At 39.1% G+C, this 23,102-nt stretch overlaps 1 long non-coding RNA gene across 1 annotated transcript in view; it reads right to left on the bottom strand.

Annotated features, from left to right (window-relative positions):
• Positions 1-23,101, bottom strand: part of LOC109250090 (uncharacterized) — a 43,935-nt gene extending 20,834 nt beyond the window's left edge. Inside the window, exons 1-2 of the long non-coding RNA XR_002072877.2 lie at positions 22,863-23,101; positions 21,460-21,614 (exon numbers count right to left, since the gene is read on the bottom strand). This is a non-coding gene — a long non-coding RNA (uncharacterized LOC109250090). The remainder of the gene's footprint in view (positions 1-21,459; positions 21,615-22,862) is intronic.
• Between the last annotated feature and the right edge of the window lies 1 nt (position 23,102).

The following is a 23,102-nucleotide window of genomic DNA, read 5'->3' as shown; positions in this document are numbered from 1 at the left end:
CTGAACTATCAAAAGTGTAAGATAATCAACCTGGGTTAGTGTAAACCACTAACTTTCTGGTAATTTGTTACCCTGCAATAGAAAACTGACATATGCCAGGCACAACAACTTTTCCTTCACCTTGGAAGAGGTAACTTAAAATGTCCTAAATGACTAGGACCTTAGAAAACTGAAATGGAGACGTATGGGCAGATTCCAATGAAGCTGGGTAGCTGGAACACCTATATTCTTTTTTTAAGTTTGTTTGTTTATTTATTTATTTATTTATTTATTTATTTATTTATTTTTGAGAGAGACAGAGAGCATAAGCAGGGGAGAGGCAGAGAGAGAAAGGGAGACACAGAATCCAAAACAGGCTCCAGGCTCTGAGCTGTCAGCACAGAGCCCGATGTGGGGCTTGAACCCAGGAATCATGAGATCATGACCTGAGCTGAAGTCAGACACTTAACCAGTTCAGTCACCCAGGTGCCCCAGGAACACCTATATATTCTGTTGAGCCTTCTTTGCCAAGAGAAGCAGTTCTTCCAACTCTGCTTAAAGAGGTTATAGTTTCCCTCTGCCTGAAGAACTTTCCTGGCATACTGCAGAGGAGGTGTCTAGAGGCTGAAGGAGGTTGGAACTTTGAGCTGCAGCCTCAGACACAAAGACAATAGCCTTACAAAAACTGTTTAACCAGCTCCCACAATTGGATAAGGTCAAATCTTTGTTACATGCATGTGTGTGTGTGTGTGTGTGTGTGTGTGTGTCCTGGTGTTTCTGCTTCTCTGGTTGAATCCATAGTGATGAAGGAGAGGTCATTGTCACTAATTCCATGTTCAAGGTATATTCTCTTTGCCCCAGGTCCTAGTGTCCTCCTAGTTTACCTTCCTCAAAGTGTTATTACCTGCATCTCTGGAAGAGGCAAAATCATACCTATATTCCTCAATTTGGCTCAAGAGGTTCAGGACATATCAGGCTATCTTAATAAAATCATCATGAGTTATCATCAACCCATTGTTTATATATAAAAAAGAATGATGTGAGAAAACTTATAAGATTTTTGCTTCAAAAACTATAATTTTTTCAAAAGTGTTACCTTGATATTTCTCTTTATTCTGGGGGGGGGGAGGGTTGTTTAAGGAATGTGAAAAATCTAAAAAAAAAAAGATATCCTTTTGGTTTATATGCAAGAGAAAGAAAAATAAACTGGCTGTAGCAATCAGGCTTCAATAAGAGAAACAGAGCCACTAGCATATTATGGGAATAAGAGATTTATTAGAGGAAATAGACCACACACTAATGTGGGAGCAGCTGAGAAAGTGAAGGTCAAAGGACTTGAGAAAGAGTCACTAACTAGTTCTCGAAAAGCACTGGTATGAGTGGGTAAGTTGGAGCTTGCAGGGAAATCTGAGAGGCAACTGCACCCAGCTGCTTCAGGGATCATGAAGGGGGAAGATGTTCCCTCTGTAGAGCTAACAGCCTGCTTTGGGTGAGCAGGTCCAGCAGTTGGAAACCGGACAGTATGGAGGAGAACAAGAATAAGGTGGGACCCAGGGCACCTCTGTGTCTGTCTGCCTCACCAGGATGGCCTACTGGAAATAATGGTCTTTGCTTCTCTTCAAATTTCCAAATCTCTTGGAAGTTCCTCTTTGACCAACTCTCACTGAAAACTGGACACAGATGAGGACTCTGGGAAATGTAATTCCTAGCTTAACAAGAAGGCACAGCATCATCCAGCACACTAGCTAGGAAAAAAGAGGCATTTATTGAACCTAGGGTTCCTCAAAGAGCTGAAGACAGGAATGAGATTAGGTCTCAGGAATACTCGAAAACAGGAACTCAAACACCATCACTTCTCTCAGTGTCTTGTCTCCCTTGTGGCACCTCCTTCCCTGCTTCTTTATCTGCTTCTCCACAGACTGACTTGTCCTGCAGGAAACCCGTGCCAACTGCTGACAACTCCTGAGTTTTATTTCTTACTGTTTCTTCAAATGTATTAACTGGAGAGACTCTCCTAGCTCTATCTCTTGGTGCCTCATCCAAGACATGCTGGGAAAGGACTCATTGGCCAGTGGACTGGGTCATGTTATAATATTGCTGCTCCTGCTTTACCATGTAGATGGAGAAGGAAGAAGTTTCCAGAGGAAAGTAGAGTATTTTGAGCAAAACAGCTCACAGGTATCCACTGCATGGGGAAGTACTTATAATATAACAGGCTCTATGCTAAGAGCTTTGCACATGTTATCTCATTTAATGCTTACGTCAACCCTCTGAGGTTGTTTTCCTTCTTGTTTCCATTTTACAGATAAGGAAATTGAGGCTCAGAGAGATTATATCTTATGAAAAGTCCTAGAACTCGTAAGTTGTAAGATTGGTCTGCACTCCAAATACCACACCAGTGGCTTCCAATGTGTCAAGGAGTCCCAGTAGCTTTATTTGAATATCATTGTGTGATGGGCTTTCCCCCAAGACTGCATTTCAACAAAACTTACCATTTGTTTAACGTTCTTAAGAACCACTATGCCATATTGTACTACCTTCCTTTCCCATTTCACAAGTAGCAGAGACACAAAATGAGGACCTACAATACACATCTAAAGAAAAGTTCTGACTCTTGGTACAGAGTTCTTTTTCCTATTCCACATAGCTTCTGCACTCTTGATCATCCACTGCAGTAAATACAATAAAAGCTACTTTTAATTTCTTGTAGCAAGAGAAAAGCTTCTGCACTCTTGATCATCCACTGCAGTAAATACAATAAAAGCTACTTTTAATTTCTTGTAGCAAGAGAAAAGCTGTGTTCACTCTCAAGTTCATTTAGTTTAGCATAATCAAAATAAAACCCACACTTGATATAATCACATAAATTGCTACTGACACTACTTCAGACTCAAGAACCTTCTAATGCAGATAAATATCAAAGCAAAATGGAACAATAGCTTGAAAGTTCATTGTTTGTTTTCCTTCCAGAATTTCATTATCAACAATAACTAATAAATATTGAGCATGCTATTATAAAGTACTTACCAGGCATAATAGAAAAAATTGAGCATGTAAAACACAGCCCTAGCCCTTTTTTTATTTAAATTCCAGTTAGTTAACACAGTGTAATATTAATTTCAGGTGTACAATATAGTGATTCATCACTTCTATACAACAGCTGGTGCTCATCACAACAAGTGCACTCTTTAATCCCATCCCCCCACCTACCTCCCCTCTGGTAACTATTAATTTGTTCTCTATAGTGAAGAGTCTGTTTCTTGGTTTGCCTCTCTCCCCCTCTTTTTTACCTTTTGCCCGTTTGTTTTGTTTCTTAAATTCCACATATGGTATTTGTCCTTCTCTGATTGACTTATTTCACTTAGCATAATACTCTCCAGCTCCATCCATATTGTTGCAAATGGCAAGATTTCATTCAAATGGCTGAGTAATATTCTATTGTGTATGTGTGTGTAGATAGATAGATAGATACACAGATAGATAGATAGACCACATCTTCTTTATCCATTCATCAATTAATAGATACTTGGGCTATTTCCATTTCCATTTCCATAATTTGGCTACTGTAGATAATGCTACTACAAACATCGGGGTGCATGTATCCCTTGAATTAGTACTTTTGTATTCTTTGGGTAAATACCTGGTAGTGTTAATTGCTGAATCATAGGGTAATTCTATTTTTAACTTGTTGAGGAACCTCCACACCATCTTCCAGAATGGCTGCACCAGTTTGCATTTCTGCCAACAGAGCAAGAGGGTCCTCCTTTTTCCACATCCTCGCCAACACCTGTTGTTTCCTTGGTGTTGTTGATTTTAGCCATTCTGACTGGTGTGAAGTGATACCTCATTGTGGTTTGGATTCATATTTACCTGATGATGAGTGATTTGAGCATCTTTTCATGTGTCTGTTGGCCATCTGTACATTTCCTTTGGAAAAATATCTATTCATGTCTTGTGTCCATTGTTTTTTGATTATTCATTTTTAGGGTGTTGAGTTTTATAAATTCTTTATATATTTTGGGTACTAACCCTTTATTAGATATGTCATTTGCAAATGTCTTCTCCCATTCTGTAGGTTGCCTTTTAGCTTTGTTGATTGTTTTTCTTCACTGTGCAGAAGCTCTTTATTTTGACAAAGTACCAAAAGTTTATTTTTGTTTTTGTTTCCCTTACCTCAGGAGACATATCTAGAAAGAAGATGCTACAGTCAATGTCAAAGAGGTTACTGCCAGTGTTCTCCTCTAGCATTTTTGTGGTTTCATTCTCTATCAAAATACCAAGAGCAGTTTTCACAGAACTAGAACAAATCCTAAAATTTGTATGGAACCACAGAAGACCCTGAATAGCCAAAGGAACCTTGAAAAAGAAAATTGAAGCTGGAGGCATCACAATTCCAGACTTCAAGTTGTATTATAAAGCTATAGTGATCAAAACAGTATGGTACTGACACACAGATTAATGGAACAGAATAGAAAACCCAGAAATGAACCCACAATTATATGCTCAATTAAGCTTCAAGAAAGCAGGAAAGAATATCCAACAGGAAAAAGACAGTCTCTTCAACATATGGTGTTGGGAAAACTGAACAATAGCATGCAAGAGAATGAAACTGAACGACATTCTTACAGCATACACAAAAATACATTCAAAATGGATTAAAGATCTAAAAGTCCTAGCCTTTTAAATTTGGTTGAGTGGATAGAACACAAACATGGAATATAATCAACTATTTGTGGTAGCCTTCTAACCACTAATGAGTGATACGGAATAGGGAGTAACACTGAAGCCTGGAACAGTCAGAAAAGGTATCTCAGGAGAGATAGGAGTTGAAAGCTTGGACTTTAACACTTATTCCTACAATTCATTCATTCATTCATTCATTCAATATTTATTGAGTTGAGCATCATGCTTAATACATGTAAAAGTAAATGGGCAATGGTATATAGGCTGGAAAGAGGTATGAGAGAATCAGAAGAGACATTATTCCACTATCAATAGTACAATTGAAATGTGTACTCTTCACTCTCTCACCCACCAGGCACTTGTTGAGTATGTCTTGCCTTCCGAGTGCTGTGCTAGATCCCTCTTTAAATGAAGTAAAAGATAGCCCATCACTGTCTACAAAGATACAGAAAACATTTAAATAATAAGATAATTCTTTGTAAGAATAAGTGCCCAAATAGGCCTTGTTGAGGACAACTAGGACTGTAGCACAGAGTAGGCTCAAAGAAATGGCACAAGGAAAACAGTATGCACCTGGTACCTCAAGTTCTTACCATTCAGCTACTTGGGAGGGGCACAGCCAGTCACCCCATGGTTGTGCTCCAGGAAAAATACATGGATCCTCTGCCACCTTGCATATTTATGGAAACGATGAAAGGGGCAGGAATTATTCAACTGATTTGGGAAATTCAGTCTAGCTAGTACAAGAAACACCGTTTCCTGGAATGTTAATTTGCATATCAGCACCAGTTTCAAAAGAGACCTTGAAATTTATATCCCTCCTTGCTCAGCCAACTTATTGCTAGGCAGGGTTAACGTCCTTATCCAGGTGAGAAATAGTCCATCTTCTCAGCACTGTAGGAAATCAGAGTAAGGTGGGATGGGAAGATAGATCCACAGATAGGACTTGAATAGGTAAGAAAGGGGATTGGGCATGGCATTCTAAACAAGGGGCTAGCACAGGTGAAGGTGCAGAGGCAGAAGGCAGGATGCCATGTTCCCCATAGTAATTCAAGTGCTTAGTTTAGTGGCAATTAATAGGTAATTATGGCAATAAACAGGCAATTAATAGGTAAATATTTGTTGGCTGACTGAAAGATATTTAGGAAATCTGCAAGCCTAATACATCCCAAACTTAGCCCATAAAATAAGTGGCAAAGTCTTGGGATATATTCAAAGCCACAAGAAAAAAATAGCAACAACTTTACCAGATTTACTGGTACATTAATTTAAATTAAAACATATATGTAGATACATTTGTTTCAATTTTCTACATTATACAGGAGCGTATGTGTGTGTGTGTGTACATATATATATATATACATATATACATATATACACATACACATATATAACTAGATTGCAAAGTTTCAATAAATTCTTCAAACAAAACATGAGATAAAAAAAAAAGAATGAAATCTTGCAATTTGCAACAACATGGATGGAGCTAGAGAGTATTATGCGAAACAAAATAAGTCACCCAGAGAAAGATAAATACCATATTATTTCACTCATATGTTGAACTTAAGAAACAAAACAAACAAGCAAAGGGAAAGGGAGAGAGAAGAAACCAAGAAACAGACTTATCTAAAGAGAACAGACTGATGGTTACCAGAAGGGAGGTGGATGGAAGGAGATGGGTGAAATAGGTGATGGGGATTAAGGAGGGCACTTGTTGTGATGAGCACCAGGTGTTGTATGCAAGTGTTGAATCACTCTATTGTACACCTGAAACTAATACTACACTGCATTAACTAACTGGAATTTAAATAAAAACTTAAAAATATAAAATGAGAGAAACTTCTTTCTTGTGGTGACTTCAGGTACTATCTTAGACCCCTGGGAAACATATGTTAACTCTTCTACACTATTAGGGGTTCTGTATGGAAAAGCTGGAGAAGCATGAGTAATGGGTTCCTGTTAAGCAAAAGTAAAAGAAAAATGTGATGAAAATATCAGCAAAGAGGTCAGTTGTAAGATTCCTAACCTTTTCTGGAAGAAAGAGTTGTTAGTTAAGACTAAGAACATCTTTTTCTTTAAATCAGAGGTAAACTGGATTATGTAGCCTCCACAGTAATTATTATTATAATATGTATGTATATAATATATACCATTATAATATGTATTATTATATAATTTTACATATAATACAACTAATTTAAATATAAATACATATAAAATAAATATGTTATTGTATTATATATAATAAATGTTATAAATAGAAATACTAGTTTATATCAACAGGCTTCCACAATAAGAAAATGTCTACCTTTATAAACCATCTTAGGGGATGGGGCGCCTGTGTGGCTTAGTCGGTTAAGCGTCCGACTTCGGCTCAGGTCATGATCTCACAATCTGTGAGTTTGAGCCCTGCGTCAGGCTCTGTGCTGATAGCTCAGAGCCTGGAGCCTGCTTCAGATTCTGTGTCTCCCTCTCACTCTGACGCTCCCCTATTCGTGCTCTGTTTCTCTCTGTCTCAAAAATAAATAAACATTATAAACCATCTTAGGGGAAAAATAAACAAAAACAAAAACAAAACGCTGCTATATGTAAGAATTTGTAACTGCACACACATACACTCTCCCAAATTTAAAATAATCCAATTAAGAAACCACAGTCCCCTCTTAAAACTAAAATTTTTTAAGACCATGAATGAAGATGACAAAAGTATAGCTAATGAGATATAGGATCATAGTTCATTATTAGAAATTTTAAGGATTATCTATAAGTAGAAAGAAAACTGGACCACCAAGATTCACTTTGGTATATTTTGCATAAAATTTTACTAGTCTTCAAGTTTCAAAACTTGCTCTCACTGCCTTGCTTCACCTCTTTCAGAAAATATATGTTGCACAATTTGGGGCTCCCTGAGGTTAACTCGTACGGTCAGTTCAGTGTTGCTGAAAACTTCAGATCTGGATATTGTCCCCCATTTGCTCTTTGGAAAGATGCAGGGCACTTACTTCAGGACACCTGTCCTACTGTATTAGCTTATTAAAATTCTGGTGACAGTGTAGCTGAAAAGTCAAATGGAAAAGAATTTGAAAGTCTCAGCATCTTCCCTTCTGCTGATTTTTTAAAATGATTCTTGAGAAGAATGTTCCTATGCAGAATGACCAGGCAATGGCACCTGGAATCCCATCACTATAAGCCCCTTCATAATCGGTGTAGATGGCCACACAGTGCATGCACCCCATAGTGATGAGAATCAATCATGAAAATGGCTGAAATAATTGGGTCAAATCTACAGCAGGCCAGTTGAGTGGTCACATAAAAATGAGGGCATATTCACAAATCATAACGGATCATACTTTCTGTGGGTAAAATAGGAGTGATGATGGTGAAGTATCAGCCAATTTCCGAAGGACACTAACAACTAAAATGATGTAAATTATTAATATTTATATAGGTATGGAATAAAAATAAACAACACTGTTTATCATATAAATTTAGGCAGATTTATGTCCCAAACATCTAATTTCCAGCCCATTCTCTCTCATAAAAAAAAAAGTTAGCCAGTTATTGGAAGCATTGGGGAGGTAGAATATTTTAAGCTGAAGTATTATTTTTAATGTTGTTTCATTATGCTAGGTTGGATTTCTTCCATTTGTCATTCCATATCCATCCTCTGCCCTTCTCTACTGTGTCTGTGCCCTGGGAGGCTAGTTTGTTTGGACTACATCAACAGGCTTCCTTGTCATCTGGCTTCCAGTTTGGCCAATAGAGGGCATGAATGGAAGATCAAAGAAAGGGAGGAAAGTGAGGTTGAGCATTGTTTCAGCTCCCCTTAATGAAGTCATCCCTCCACAGAAGGTCATAACTCTTTTTAGATGGCCTGTTCCACACAGCCTCTCTGTCTTCAGGTTCCAGCAACTACTTCCTCCTTTTTGCCCTGCTACTGAACCACCCCGACTGGTTTCCACACTCCTTGACAATTATTCAGAATAATTGTCTGATGATAACAACAGGTGTGGCAGTTTCCCTCTACCTTTTGCATACTTTCCTTGATAAACCTGAGACAAGACTCATGGAACACACCTTCAGTATCATCTCAGACCTTCCTCAAGGGCATGTTGGCCTCGCTTCAAGGGTATGTGGCTCCAGGTCTAACAGCTGTCTTGGGGATGGAAAGCAAGTAATTCTGTCAGGTTGACTTAAGCCAGGCCTCTATTCATCAAATGTACAATTTTTTGGTGATACAAATCAAGTACGTCTGGCTATCTAGTTTAATCTTTACTAGGAGACAATTCATTCATAACATTTCTGCTTGCTTTCTATCAGCTTTTGTTCTCAACTACCTTTGCAAGGCTTTCTAAGTCAAACAGCCTTGGAATGTAGAGATAATATCTCCTTTCAGGAAAAGAGCACACTTGTTTCCTGACCAGGATAATAAAGACAAGGTCTCCCTCCAGGGCGAAGGTAGGCAGGTTTGCATGCAGGCCCTTATAAGAGATTGGGGGATTCTAAGTTTGGAGTTCCCCATCTGTGATGCAAACCCACTTCGTTCACAGCATACACTCACACCTTTCCACCTCACTTGTAGGACTTGGAAGGCAAGGGAACCAATGTAGATATGCAACTCACACTGCCTACTGTGCTGTGAGTAGAAAAGTTGTCTCTCTGTTAAAAACTGAGAACAAACTGAGGGTTGATGGGGGGTGGGAGGGAGGGCAGGGTGGGTGATGGGTATTGAGGAGGGCACCTTTTGGGATGAGCACTGGGTGTTGTATGGAAACCAATTTGACGGTAAATTTCATATATTAAAAAATAAAAAAAATAAATAAAATAAAATAAAATTAAATTAAAAAAAAAAAGAAAAGTTGTCTCTGTCTCCTTTGTCTCTGACCAAGATACCTCATATCTTCTACTGGCATCTACAAAACTATGGCAGGCTAATCTGTTAGTCTGCAAACAGGGTAAAAACATTATACCCTTCACAGCTCTTAACAGTCCAAGGACTCCCACTGTAACCGAACTAACTTTAACTCACTCCTTGATGAGTCACAGAAACTACACCAGGTGGAGTTGTCACACAAAGTAAACTTTATCTGCAGCAAGTCATGTGGAATAACTTTCAAAGCCATGATTCCTTGAGCAAGGGTGAATGGGTTCCTTTTATTTAGAGTTAGAATGAATATTTACATAGAAGAGCCTATGTCATCATAAGGTGGGCATGGGGTGGCACATGTTCCTTAAGGAAACATGCCTATACATACATATTGTATGTTATGTAAAGGAGGTTTGTGCTCCTCCTTCGATGGAGATTTTGGTCTCATAATGAGGTAAAGGTAACCATTGGTCACTCCATGCTCCATCTGTGCAGGCGTGAGTCAAGGTTAAGTTAAAACTGGTCTGGATGGGGGGCTTCTGGGTGGTTCAGTCGGTTAGGTGTCCAACTTCAGCTCAGGTCATGATCTCGCAGTTTTTGAGTCTGAGCCCCTGCTGTCAGCATGGAACTGCTCCGGATCCTCTGTCTGTCTGTCTGTCTCTTTCTCTCTCTCTCTCTCAAAAATGAATAAACGTTAAAAAAAAAAAAAAACTGGTCTAGATGGTCTGGGCCCACTTGGGTAGAACTTTGTGTGGGCAGTTGTTATTGCTTGAGGGTAGTTTCTGGTTCCATCACAAGATGCTATGTGCCTCAGGTCTTTGCCTGAATTAAGAGACAAGCTGGAAAGAAGAGCTTAAGGAAAAATGCAGGAAAAGGTCGTGGGTACAAGCAGGTGAGCAGTAAAAGGCAGGACTTGGGGTCTAGCTGGTGACACCGTCTCAGTAAGCAACCATCCTGAAGCCATGTATTTCTGTATCAGCCCTGCTGCCTTTTATACTAACTGTAATCACTTTTCCTCTGATCATTGAGTACTGCTACTTGGCTTATATCATGTCTGGATCCCCCCTACCCTCAGTGAAATTAGGAAACCTATCTTAAGTGTGCTATTCCTCAGTAGCAGCTACAATTACAGATGATAGCCATGAAAGCATTTTCCAAAGAGGGTGGTACTTATTTTACCAATGTATTTTTCCTGCACCCCTTCTGAGGGAGACAAAGTTAGAGGGTAGGGGACTGAATGGACTGCACATGAAAAATTCACTTTAGCACCCCTAGTCCCAGGGTCTCTAGATTCCTCCCTCTACATTATGCCAAGGGAATTTTTGCACCTTGACTTCATCTAGTGTGGCCCCATTGAGTCCAGGCTTTGGTTATCTAGAATTATTCTAGCTGCTCCAATTAGCAATATTTGTTGAAGGGAACAGAGTGCCAGAGGGTCTTATACCAGCAATGAAATATCGCACCCTGAAAATGACACACACGACTTTTGCTTATAAGCCGTTGGCCAGAACCACATGCCTCCTCCTGTAAGGGGGACAGCTAAGAGTAATCTTTCAGGGTGCTGGAGAGAGAGAAGAAAACTGGGTATGTGTCAGCACCACACCAGGTGAGTCAGGGCTGCCACAAGTGATAAAGAGCTACACTATCACAAACTATTTATGCACCCTGATGGACAGCCCACTTGGCTATGCATCCTCTCTCATTTCTCCTGAACCACTACCAGAAACACAGTTCCTGAAATCCTTGACTTGGAGGATTGCAGCAGCTTTGTTTTATGTTAGTCATTTCTTTGCTCCCTCTCAGGAGCCTTTTGCTAGTACAGTTCATTGGCGTCTTCTGGACCTAGTAGAGCCAGGTTGTATAGTTGCTACTTATGTTTTATAATGGAATGCTACTGGGCATGCCCAGCATTATGGTTCAGTGATCACATAATAGCTGATTTGTGATGGGTGATTTAGGTTGTCCAGTCACTTAAGAGTCCCAAAGTCAGATGCTCAGTTTCCATCAGGACTCAATAACGAGTTATGAACTGCTTTTCAAAATGAAGAACAGTTATAGCATGAACTTCCTCCAAAACCTTGTCTAATCTGGGGCCTGCCATGGTCTCCAGACCCCATCTCTGCTGCCAGGCACACTTCCACTGCCATTAGATCTGCTAGGCTGTAAGGCCCAACAGGCATGTGAGCTTGCTTAGCGGCCTGGACCTGTTACGGAGCTAGTTCTTGTTCTAGGACCCACTGAAAACTGGCAGCTTATGGGTTATCTGCTGCATGCTGCAGCATGCCCAAATGTGGTATAGGTGGTCACCACAATCCGGAAAGCATCATACACTGTGCCTCTTTCTTTGTGGTGGTTGGGGCAAGGTACTGCCACTTATCTCTCTGTAGAAGGTATCGCCTAATATGCTCCGAATCACTGGACCCCTTGAAACTTCATCAAAGTGGCAAGGCCCTTAGGAGCACCTGGTGGCTGGGACGGTTAAGCATCCAACACTTGATTTTGGCTCATGGTCCATGAGTTTCAGCCCCACTCGTGCTGACAGTGCAGAGCCTGCTTGGGATTCTGTCCCTCTCTCTCCCTGTCTCTCTGTCCCTCCCCTGCTCTCACTCACTCTCTCAAAATAAATGAATAAATTTTAAAAAGTTGGGGGGCCAAGGCCCTTAACTATCACAGTTTATTGTTTCAGTCAATATACATCTAAAACTACAGCTGCAATTAACATCATAATCTGATTAGGTCTGCAATAATCTATTATTTTTCAAGGCCCTTTAGCCTTTTGCTCTGGTCACACAGAAACATTTTACGCAGATATAATAGGAATCGCTATCCCAGCTTCTCTCAAGGTTTTTATGGCAGTGGTAATTTCTACAATCCCTTCAGAAGTATTGCTTACCAACTGGTGTACTGTGTGGGAAGAGTTCCAGAGCCCTCATTCTGAAGGAAAGGAAACCAGAGAATGGCATTTCATTAGTTACCGAGTACATGTGTGTGTGTATTCTCACCATATATTCTACAACTGTAATAATAAACACCATATATTCTATAATTGCAATAAAACACTAGGGCTCTATAGTTCCAACTAGACCCACTGTTAGCTGAATTTGAACCAAGACTTTATCTAAAGCCTGACATCCATAAGCATCTACTTTGGTGGACTTTTGTAGTGTTTTGGGTCTCTGGGGATCAGTGTAAAATTAGCATCAGTATGCAGTAGTTCCCAGAAGTTCTGGATATTTCTCTTTCCTCAGTGCACAGTCCCCTGGGTAAATAGCTATGGGTCACTCTGTGGAAAGCTCCCCACTCTGTGGAGGAAATGCACTGTATACACCTATGGCTGTACTGCAGTGTTCTTTTTCAGAGGCTCTCTTGCCTCCACCTCTGTTGAGGGGCTTCAGATCTACACACTGGCTTAGTTCTGGGCACCTGGTAGGAAGACATGAATCCAAACAGTGATGTCTGGTTAGTTTCTCCCCAGCTGAGCTCAGAGTATTCCTTCTACGTAAAGCAGAACCTGGGTAGGCTGCCCAGTTGTTTCAAAACACACCTACTACTATTTTCTGTTGATTCATTGGACTGACCACACTAAACAGATCTTTGCTGGGATCTACCACCTAGCCTCTACCCCTCTGAAATTCCATTTTCCCACTGTAATCAGGAAATGCAATTTTTGTAGCACTTCCCACTGTCTTCTATGGGTTTCAGGACAGAGTCCCACAGAGATGCTCTCTTGTTCCCTTACCCAATGCGTGGTGAAGGAAGTGGCCTCTGGGCTTTCCCAGAGGGCATACTGGGTTTGGAGAATCAAATCAAGAGGCTGCCACTGCCTCCAGCTTCTTCACAGAACCCCAGAATGCTGCTAGAAGACCACAACTATGCTGAACACCTCATTCTGCCTTCTGAGTAACAGAGAATGCATTACTGGAGGAAACTAATCACTACAGAACTTTAGCTCCAAAGGGTTTGAGAAATGTACTGTCTAGCTGGGTGGCTATGTCCCTGATCACAAGTCTTCTCCTATGGCAGAAGGGAAGACCAGGCAGATGTGGGAGGATTACCTCCAGGCTGTCATGCTTCACTCTCCTCTACTGGTTTCCTCCCATTAGCATTTAAACATGCTCAAGTCACTGTTGTTTTATTTCATTTTTGGATTAAAAAACAAAACAAAACCCTTCCCTCATCTCTATGTCCCCCTGTATTTCCACCTCCTTATTCTATATAGTTCTACATTATGAAAGAATTGTCCTCAAATACTTAGTTACCGGTGGATGTAAGAAAGTCTGAATTCAGCATAGGAAAGGAAGCTCGAGATATCAATCTGCAATGTATGAAACTGACAGCTGTGAAGTGACTAAAAGTTGATGATGATTCCAGTGTCAGGTCATTTACTAAAAACATCAGGTGTGATAGGAAAATAATGGGCCCCAACGATGTCCATGTCCTAATTCTAGAAACTGTGAATATGTTACTTTGCATGGCAAAAGGGATTTTGCAGATGTAATTAAGGACCTTGAGATTATTTTAAATTATCTGGGTAGTATCAATCTAGTCACACGGTCCTTAAAAGTATAAGATGAAGAAAAAAGTGAGGACTCTTGAAAGGAACTCAACCCACTGTTGCTGGCTTTGAAGGCAGAGGAAGAAGACCATGAACCAAGGATGTGGACATCCTCTAGAAGCTATGGACAGCCCTCGGTTGATGGCTAGCAAGGACAGGAGCTCCAGTCCTACAACTTCAAGGAACTGAGTTCAGCCAATGACTTGAATGAGCAAGGTAAGATATTTTCCCTAGAGCCTCCAGAAAGGAATGTTACCCTGCCAACTCCTGGATTTTAGCTCTTTGAGGTCCATGCCCCCAGAACTGTTAAGATAATATACATTATTTCATCAACTAAATTTGTGGCTGTTTGTTATGGCAACAACAGAAAATAAATCAAACAAGGTATGGGGTGCCTGGGTGGCTCTGTCAGTTAAGCATCTGACTTCAGTTCAGGTCATGAACTCTGTCCTGTCAGCTTAGAGCCTGGAGTCTGCTTCAGATTCTGTGTCTCCCTCTCTCTGTGCCCCTCCCCCACTCATGCTCTGTCTCTCAAAAATAAACATCACAAAAAAAAATTTTTAATAAAAAAAATAATAAATCAAACAAGGTACTTTTGCCACACAAGTCTTCCTTCCTGGGGACACTTATTATAAAACCAGAGTCCCTGAGATTAGGGGGAGTTGAAAAATGTTAGTTCCGGGACAACTGCCTGACTCTTATATCCTGACTGAGAAAAGGTTCTAGGGAGAGTATCAAGCAGGAAGGGAAAAATCAAAACGAGAAAACTGGAAAGCATACATCATAGGATTTGCACAATAGCAGCAAAAAATTCTAGTTCTACCTCTAAATAGTAAAGATGATACATAAATAAGGACACTGGCCCAAGCCTGGTGGGACTCCATTTAGAACTATGCGTACACAGAATATTGATTGGTTCAACAGTGCAGGAGAGGTATAATTCTCACCCCACCCCCATATCCTACCTATGTAAAAGCACATAGACATGTGCTTTACGTGAGTTCACACAAGCGCAATTCACAGCCTGAATATATGAGAAAAGTAAGAGTTTTACCTTACTCCATAGAGAGCTCTCCTTACATTTGAAGAAGAAAACTATTCCTCCACAGTAGATTAAAATCCTCCCATGTATCCTCTTTACCTCATGTAATTTGTCAAAGCCTTCTTTCTATAGGGATCACCATAGTCTAGCATCTTAATGTACAAATGAATGACATATTGATTCTTGTTTAAATCCTAAAAGAATTTCTCAATATAAAAACATTTTCTTTTCCCATATTTTTATAATGCACAGAATATTCTTCCTAACCAGAAATACCTTCTCTCCCAAATCTTTTGAATTATCTAGTCTTGAGCCTGTTACTTAACATTAAGGTTTTTCACATTTCTTTCAGACTGCAGAAGTGTCACTTAAATCAGCCTGAAAAGAAAACATCCATGGAGGTAAGAGAAAAACAACTTTCCTACCAGACAGAGCTACTGGAAAGTTCATCTAGTGAGTAATAATTTATAGAAAAGGTAATTTATTATTTACTGTGCAAGTTGTTGGCACCATTCACAGCACCTTCTTCACTTGAGTGACAAAGGCCAACATGTACAACTAAGGATTATCAGGTGGCTTAAGATACTTTATCACCTTTCTTGTGAGAAAACTAAAGAACCCTACAGTCATTAATCCAGTAATTCTAGTAACACACTTTTGAAGATGAGGGCAAATGTTCTATTCATTTAAGTATTTATTTCTGTAGTTTAAACACAGAGCCTTTATAAGGAAAACCCAACATAAAAGTTAACGTACTAAAGGAAGAAACCTGAATCAAGAATGTAAAAATTGGGGCGCCTGGGTGGCGCAGTCGGTTAAGCGTCCGACTTCAGCCAGGTCACGATCTCGCGGTCCGTGAGTTCGAGCCCCGCGTCAGGCTCTGGGCTGATGGCTCGGAGCCTGGAGCCTGTTTCCGATTCTGTGTCTCCCTCTCTCTCTCTGCCCCTCCCCCATTCATGCTCTGTCTCTCTCTGTCCCAAAAATAAATAAAAAACGTTGAAAAAAAAAAAAAAAAAGAATGTAAAAATTAAATGTGTAACCAAAGAAAGCCATCAGAAATTATTGTTAGGCAAGCCCTGGAAATGTGGGAAATTGTAATTGGGATAAAATAAGAAACAAGGCCAAGGACAAAGGCAAATCCAAATCAGAAACCCAGGTAGAAGATCCTAGGACTGTAATTCCCAAACTGTGTGCTCAGGGGCATAGGACTCTGGAGTGAACTCACAAGGCACCATGACATATTTTAAATGTTTCAGAGAAACACAGAGGCATTTGTGAGACATCATATGAATGTCTATGATTAGGTTGTTCGGACTTAATTACTTAATAAATGGAACTCTACAGTATTTCTTAGGCTCAAGACACTATGAAAAAAGTCCAACAATGCTATGAAACAAGAAAGTTTAGGAATCTCTGCCTTAAGGACATACCAGGGTTCAAAAGACATAGCCTGCCTAGAGTAGAACCGGAAAGGTAGATCAGGGGCGCCTGGGTGGCTCAGTCCATTAAGTGTCTGTCTTAGGCTCAGGTCATGTTCTCGCGGTCTGTGAATTTAAGCCCCACATCTGGCTCTGTGCTGACAGCTCAGAGCCTGGAGCCTGCTTCAGATTCTGTGTCTTCCTCTCTCTCTGCCCCTCCCCTGTTCGCTCTCCGTCTCTGTCTCTCTCTCAAAAATAAGTAAACATTAAAAAAAAGAAAAAAAAGAAAAGAAAAGTAGATCAAAAGTAAAAAGGACAGCGCCTCAAGCCTCTGCATGCCTCCTTATACATGGTAGGGCCTTTCACTCTACTGTAGCTTTAAAGAAAGGAACCTTGTACCCTATTACTCTGAATTTACTGCAGCATCCCTTCAAAATCAATGAATCTTGCTTGTAAATCAGTGAATCTTACTCTTAGTAACAAAACCAAAACCGTGATTTTTTCATTGTTGGTTGGGGACCAAACAACTAAAGTTCCCCAAATATTTAGTATGAGAAAGTCTACTAAAATTTAAATACTTCTCTAGTGAAGAAATGAATGAACTTTAAGATTCATTCAGCAATAATAGTCCATTATAGAAGTTTTAAAATTTACTCTAAATTAGGGGTTGGCAAACTTTTTCCATAAAAAGTCAGATAGTATTTTTAAATATTCTTTTCTTTTTTCTTTTTCTTTCTTTTACAACTCTAAAAATGTAAGAGCTAACTGAAAGCAGTGGGTATGTTCACATTGTTGTCAACCAATCTCCAGACCTATTACATTTTGCAAAACTGAAATTCTCCATCCACTGAACTAACATAATAATTCCCCGTTTCCCCTTGTATACCCGTGTGCATCGCAGCACTGGACACCGTTAGGGGATAGAAAGTCAAAAGGTCAAAGTACACACACCAATGTTCACAACAGCAATATTCACAACAGGCAAAGGTGGAAACCCAAATGTCCGTTGACAGATGAATGGACAAACAAAATGTAGTCTATACAGCCTTAAAAATGAAAGAAATTCTGATACCTGCTACATGAATGGACTTTAAAAATCATTATGCTAAGTGAAATATACCAGATGTAAAAAGGACAAATATTGTATGAATCCACTTACATGAGTACCTGGAATGAATTCATATAGACAGAAAGTAGGATAGTGATTACCAGGAACTGGGGGAAAAGGGAAATGAGCAATGTGTTAAACAGATACAAAGTTTCAGTTTGGGATGACGAAAAAATTCTAGATATGGATAGCAGTGACAGTTTCACAATAAGATGAATGTACGTAATGCCCTGAACTGTACACTTAAAATGGTTAAATGGTAAATTTTATGTTATTTTACCACAATAAAAAAAAAAAATGTAAAAACATTTCTTAGCTTCATGAGCCATATGGAAATAGACTGGAGACCGTAATTGGGTTGCAGTCCATAGGTTGCTCTGAATCATAAGACCCACTAAACAAAATGAACAAAATGACATGAAATACTTAGAAGTTTTTTTGAAGTCATTGTAATTCATTTTTATTTCAACATAAACATGTTAAACAGATTTTCACATTTAATATATTTGTTACACTTAAAAAATTATAAGTGTACCCAGTAACTTATAAGTGTAGCCAGTAAATGTTTGAGAGAAGTCTCTTTAAGATGAAGTCAACTGATGCCACATTGGGGCACCTGCATGGCTCAGTTAAGTGTCCAACTCTTGATTTCAGCTCAGGTCATGATCTCACGGTTAGTGAGATGGAACCCAGAGTTGGGCTCTGGCTGACAGCTTGGAGCCTGCTTGGGATTTTCTCTCTCCTCCTCTCTCTCTGCCTCTCCCCCACTTATGCTTGCTTTTGTTCTCTCTCTCTAAATAAATAAATAAGCATTGGAAAAAAAAAAAGACGAGATCAAAATGTATATAAGGACATACAGACATACACATAGAAATCAGGTATTACATGTAATATATACAGCTTTACCTGTTACAGATGTAGGGAGGTATAGAGGAGATAGAAATAAATAAATAAATAAATAAACCACGGTGTCTTTAACAAAGCTTAAAATGTAGCCTGAACAACGTGATAGGTAAAGCTGAAACTTAATGGGCAAAAAATACTCAAAGTTCAGATTTTAAGTTGGATATTACAGCTAGTTCCACTTATATTTTCTTCCCCATTCATTTGGTACATAGTAGACCATTTTCCCTCCCATTTAGGGGAGAAGAGAAAATGGTACATTACAAAATCAAGCATAATGTAAAGACCTGCTCATATCCCTTCCCTACATTTGCAACCTTTAAATCTAACACTCACTTAACTCTTTCATTGGTTAGCATAATCTCAAATTCTGAAGGCAACATACTCCTAAAAAAGAAAACCCTAGACACCTTATGAAGGCTCAAAGTCAGCTCTAGGCAAAAAAAGAAAAAAAGAAGAAAAAAAAAATCACTCTAAGCAAGAAGCCTTTTTCCAATAGATAGAGTGCACATAAATATGGAGACAAGAGACATGGTTTCAGTTATCTACTCACTGGAAAAGATGCGTAACAATCCTACACAGAGAAGTAAAATAATCATTTTTATTATGCTTATGAATTCTTTTTAAGACTTTAACTTTATTGTTTTTTCAGAGCAGTTTTAGATTTAAAACAAAATTGAAAGATACAGATAATTCCTATATAACCCCTAGCCCCTCCACACATGCATAGCCTCCCCATTACCAGTATTGTCCACCAGCATTGTACATTTTTTATCAAGGATGAATCTACACTGACACATCAAAATCACCCAAAGTCCACAGCTTACCTTAGGGTTCGTTCTTGGTGTTACACATTCTATGGATTTGGACAAAAGCATAATGACATACATTCATTAACATTATAGAGTATTTTCATTGCTCTAAAAATCCTCTATACTCTGTTTATTCATCTCTCCTTTGTCCCCGTCTGGGAGCCACTGACTTTTTTTTTTTTTTTACTGTCTCCATAGTTTGTCTTTTCCAGAATGTCACATATTTGGAATCACAGTGTGTAGCCTTTTCAGCTTAGTAGTATTCATTTAAGGTTCCTCCGTGTCTTTTCATAGCATGGTAACTCAATTCGTTTTAGTGCTAAATAATATTCTGTAGTCTGAATGTACTGTTGTATATTAATCCATTTATTTAATGAAAAACATCTTGGTTGCTTCTAAGTTTTGGCAATTATGCATAAAGGTGCTATAAACATCAATGTGCAGGTTTCTGTGTGGACATAAGGTTTCACCTCCTTTGGGTAAATAGTAAAGAGTTCAATTGCTGGATCACATGGTAAGAGTATATTTCATTTTATAAGAAACTTCCAAACTATCTTCCAAAGTGGCTGTACCATTTTGTATTCCCACTAGCAATGTATGAGAATTCCTTTTGCTTCACATCTTCACTAGCATTTGGTGTTGTCAATTTCTAGATTTAGGCCATTCTAAGAGATGTGTAGTGGTAAGTCATTTTTTTTTTCACTTTGCATTTCCCTGATGGCATATGATGTGGTGCATCTTGGCATATACTTATTTTACATCTGTATATCTTCTTTAGTGAGGTCTGTAAAGGTGTTGGCCCATTTTTTAAATGAGCTTTTGTTTTCTTATTGAGTTCTAACAGTTCTTTAAACATTTTGGATAACAGTCCTTTATCAGATGTATATATATATATATATTTTTTTTTTTTTGCAAATATTTCTCCCAGTCTGTGTCTTGTTTTCCATTCTCTTAAAATCGTGGATTCTTCAGGTCAGGAATTAGGACAAGACAGAGCAGGAAAGGCTCACTTTGGTCCACAAGTCTAGGTCCTCAGCTGGGAAGGCTGAAAAGGCTGAAGGGTGACTAAATGGCTGAGAGCTGGAATCTGCTTCTCCATTCTCATATCTGGCACCTAGGCTAACTGGAGGGCTGGGCTCAGCTGTGACTGTCAATCAGAGTACATTCAAGGGGTCTCCCTATTGCCCTGGGCTTTTCACAGCACATGGGACTCAGGTAGTCAGACTTCTTACATGATGGCTGAGAGCTGCAAAAGCAAGGGTTTCAACAGACTGCATGGCCTTTTATGACCTAGCCTCTGAAGTCACATATGGTGACTATGATCACTTTCTCTATATTCTCTTGTATAAATCAATCATAAGCCCATCCAGATTTAAGAGAAGACACAAAGTATATCTTTTCATGGGAAGGACATCAAAGAAGTCATAGCCATATTTTAAAACCACCAAGGGCATATTTGTATAGAGAGATGTGAAGACACATACCAAAAGGTTGACAGCAGTGCCCACCTCCCACATTCCCTCAAAGTGAATTTTATTAACTTATTATTTTAAGTCAGACTAACACAAACATATTCTCCATGGATGGCAAAATTCCATCTACCTATTTTCATGTAATATGGTAACAAACAGAAACTTCATTTCATCTATATAAACTGCATCAAGAATGAATAATGTCTTACTTTGGGGCCTAGTACCATCTGCCAGTTACAACAACTTCTTATCTTCCAAACACCATCAAGCTCAGATCCACCCTCAGGCTTAGACTAAGTCACATCCAGAAAGAATACAGAGAATACATATACCAGATAAAGTAAGTAGACTAGAATCACACCAGCATTATGATTGCTGAAATTGGTGGCCATTCTCTATCTCAGTAATTGCTAGACTTTAGGATCTCGTGGACCAAGAAAAATTTCAGAAATAAAATAAACCAAATGGGAGCAAATAAAGTTAGCAACAAATATTTCTTCAAAGAAAATTATTTAGAAAATAACTACTCTATAACTGTCATTGGATAAAAGAAATAGAATGAACAATTTCAATATAATGCACAATCCTTAAGAGTAAGTTTCACTAAATGAAAAACTCACTATATTTTTTTCTTATTTCTCTGCTGATCTGTAGCAACTTCACCATAGATGAACCCCAGTTCACAAACTGGTGTGCAAAACTACTTGCCCATCTGACATTCTGGTCTCTTCCATCTCTTACTTTATTCTGATAGTTCTACAACTTTAGCTTGCTCCTAGGAAAGACAGACAAATAAGTAATTAAAACACAACATGAATGCCATAAGGATACAGGGAACAAAATCAAGAAAGTTTTCACAAATTAGGTTGAAAAAGGTTTGCCCCTGGGAAAGAATGAGGAAGACTATTAAAGGTGGCAATGACTGTGACTGAAAGCATAGATACAATCTACGTATGCAGTATATCCAAGGAAGATACATTGTGAATCAAAAAAGTAAGTAGTGGTTATACTTGATTGTAGAGCAAGGGTTACTTTTCTCTTCTATATTCTTCTATTTTCTGAAATTTAACACTGGAATATGCATAAATTTAATGATCGGGAAATACACAATTATTTTGATTTTGTAGATTACCCTTAGGAAGAAGAAACAAAAGGTCTATTTCCCTTTGAGAAAGCAGTTTGTATTAAAAGAGGCCAGGTTGGAAAATGGAGATGTTAAAGACTGGAGGATGGATGCAGAAATGCAGCTCTAGACTTTGGCCAGGGCAGATGACACTGGGGAAGATAACATTCCCTCAATGCCTCTGTTAGAATTCTAGGCTAGGTGTACTCAGACTGAGGCCTTCTTGTCCACAGTCATGAGTCAGAAACTCTCAGGTGGCAGGTGTGTCTGACAAGTCAAATGCTTAGTAGTGCCTTTGGAATCAAGAGACCAAAGTTGGAATTTCAGCTCTACCACTAACTAGCTCAATGAACAAAGGCAAATTACTTAACCACTTGAAACTTTTTTTTTCATCTGTAACATGGAGAACTGCCTACTTTTCTGGATTTAGATTAACTGATATAATGTAGGTGAAGAATTTAGTACAATGCCTGCCCCTCAGAACATGAGAATTATAATAGAGGACACATTTGCATATCTAATTGAGAAGTTAGATATTTGTTTGCTTTGTTGGTTTTAAAAGGCTTTAAGATCCTATTTGCCATTTGTTGTATAGGTTTAGCTAAAAGCTGTCAGTTGGAACGTCAAAACCTTTTGAAACTTAAATGTATGAGTTTTTCACACGAGTTCTAAATGCGGAAAGGATATTCAGTATTTGCAGTTGCTTCTAAAATTCAGCTACCTTTAGAATTTTCTGCAAAATCCAGAAATAATTAAGTAGCCCTCCAGTAGTTTCTAACAACTGATAGAAAACTAGGAGGACGCTTTCCATTCTTCTCTTATTCCACCCGCTCCCCTATCCACTCACAGAGAGAACAGGAGATTTCTATGCAAATAAATGGCTCAGTTATAAGGTCTTACCCAGGCTTTCTTAATGCTGGAATACAGTCAGCAGAAGAACATAGTAGGTGTCCCTCAAGTGTTCTCCATCAGTTCTTACAGCTTCCAGAATCCTGTTCACGGGCCTTTGGGGCAACCGGTACCAATTCCAACAATTCCTAACCATCTCCTCTCCTACCAACCTCCCACCCTTGCTACGCCTCTCTACAGCCCCTCCCCCCGCAAATGACCAATCAGAGAGTGTAAAGTGAGGCGGATGGG

The sequence above is a fragment of the Panthera pardus genome, unplaced genomic scaffold (assembly GCF_024362965.1).
Source record: "Panthera pardus isolate Hobbes unplaced genomic scaffold, ASM2436296v1 HiC_scaffold_13, whole genome shotgun sequence".
Classification (NCBI taxonomy): Eukaryota; Metazoa; Chordata; class Mammalia; order Carnivora; family Felidae; genus Panthera; species Panthera pardus.
Note: the sequence above shows the minus strand (reverse complement) of the source record. Positions and strands in the feature narration are given on the sequence as shown.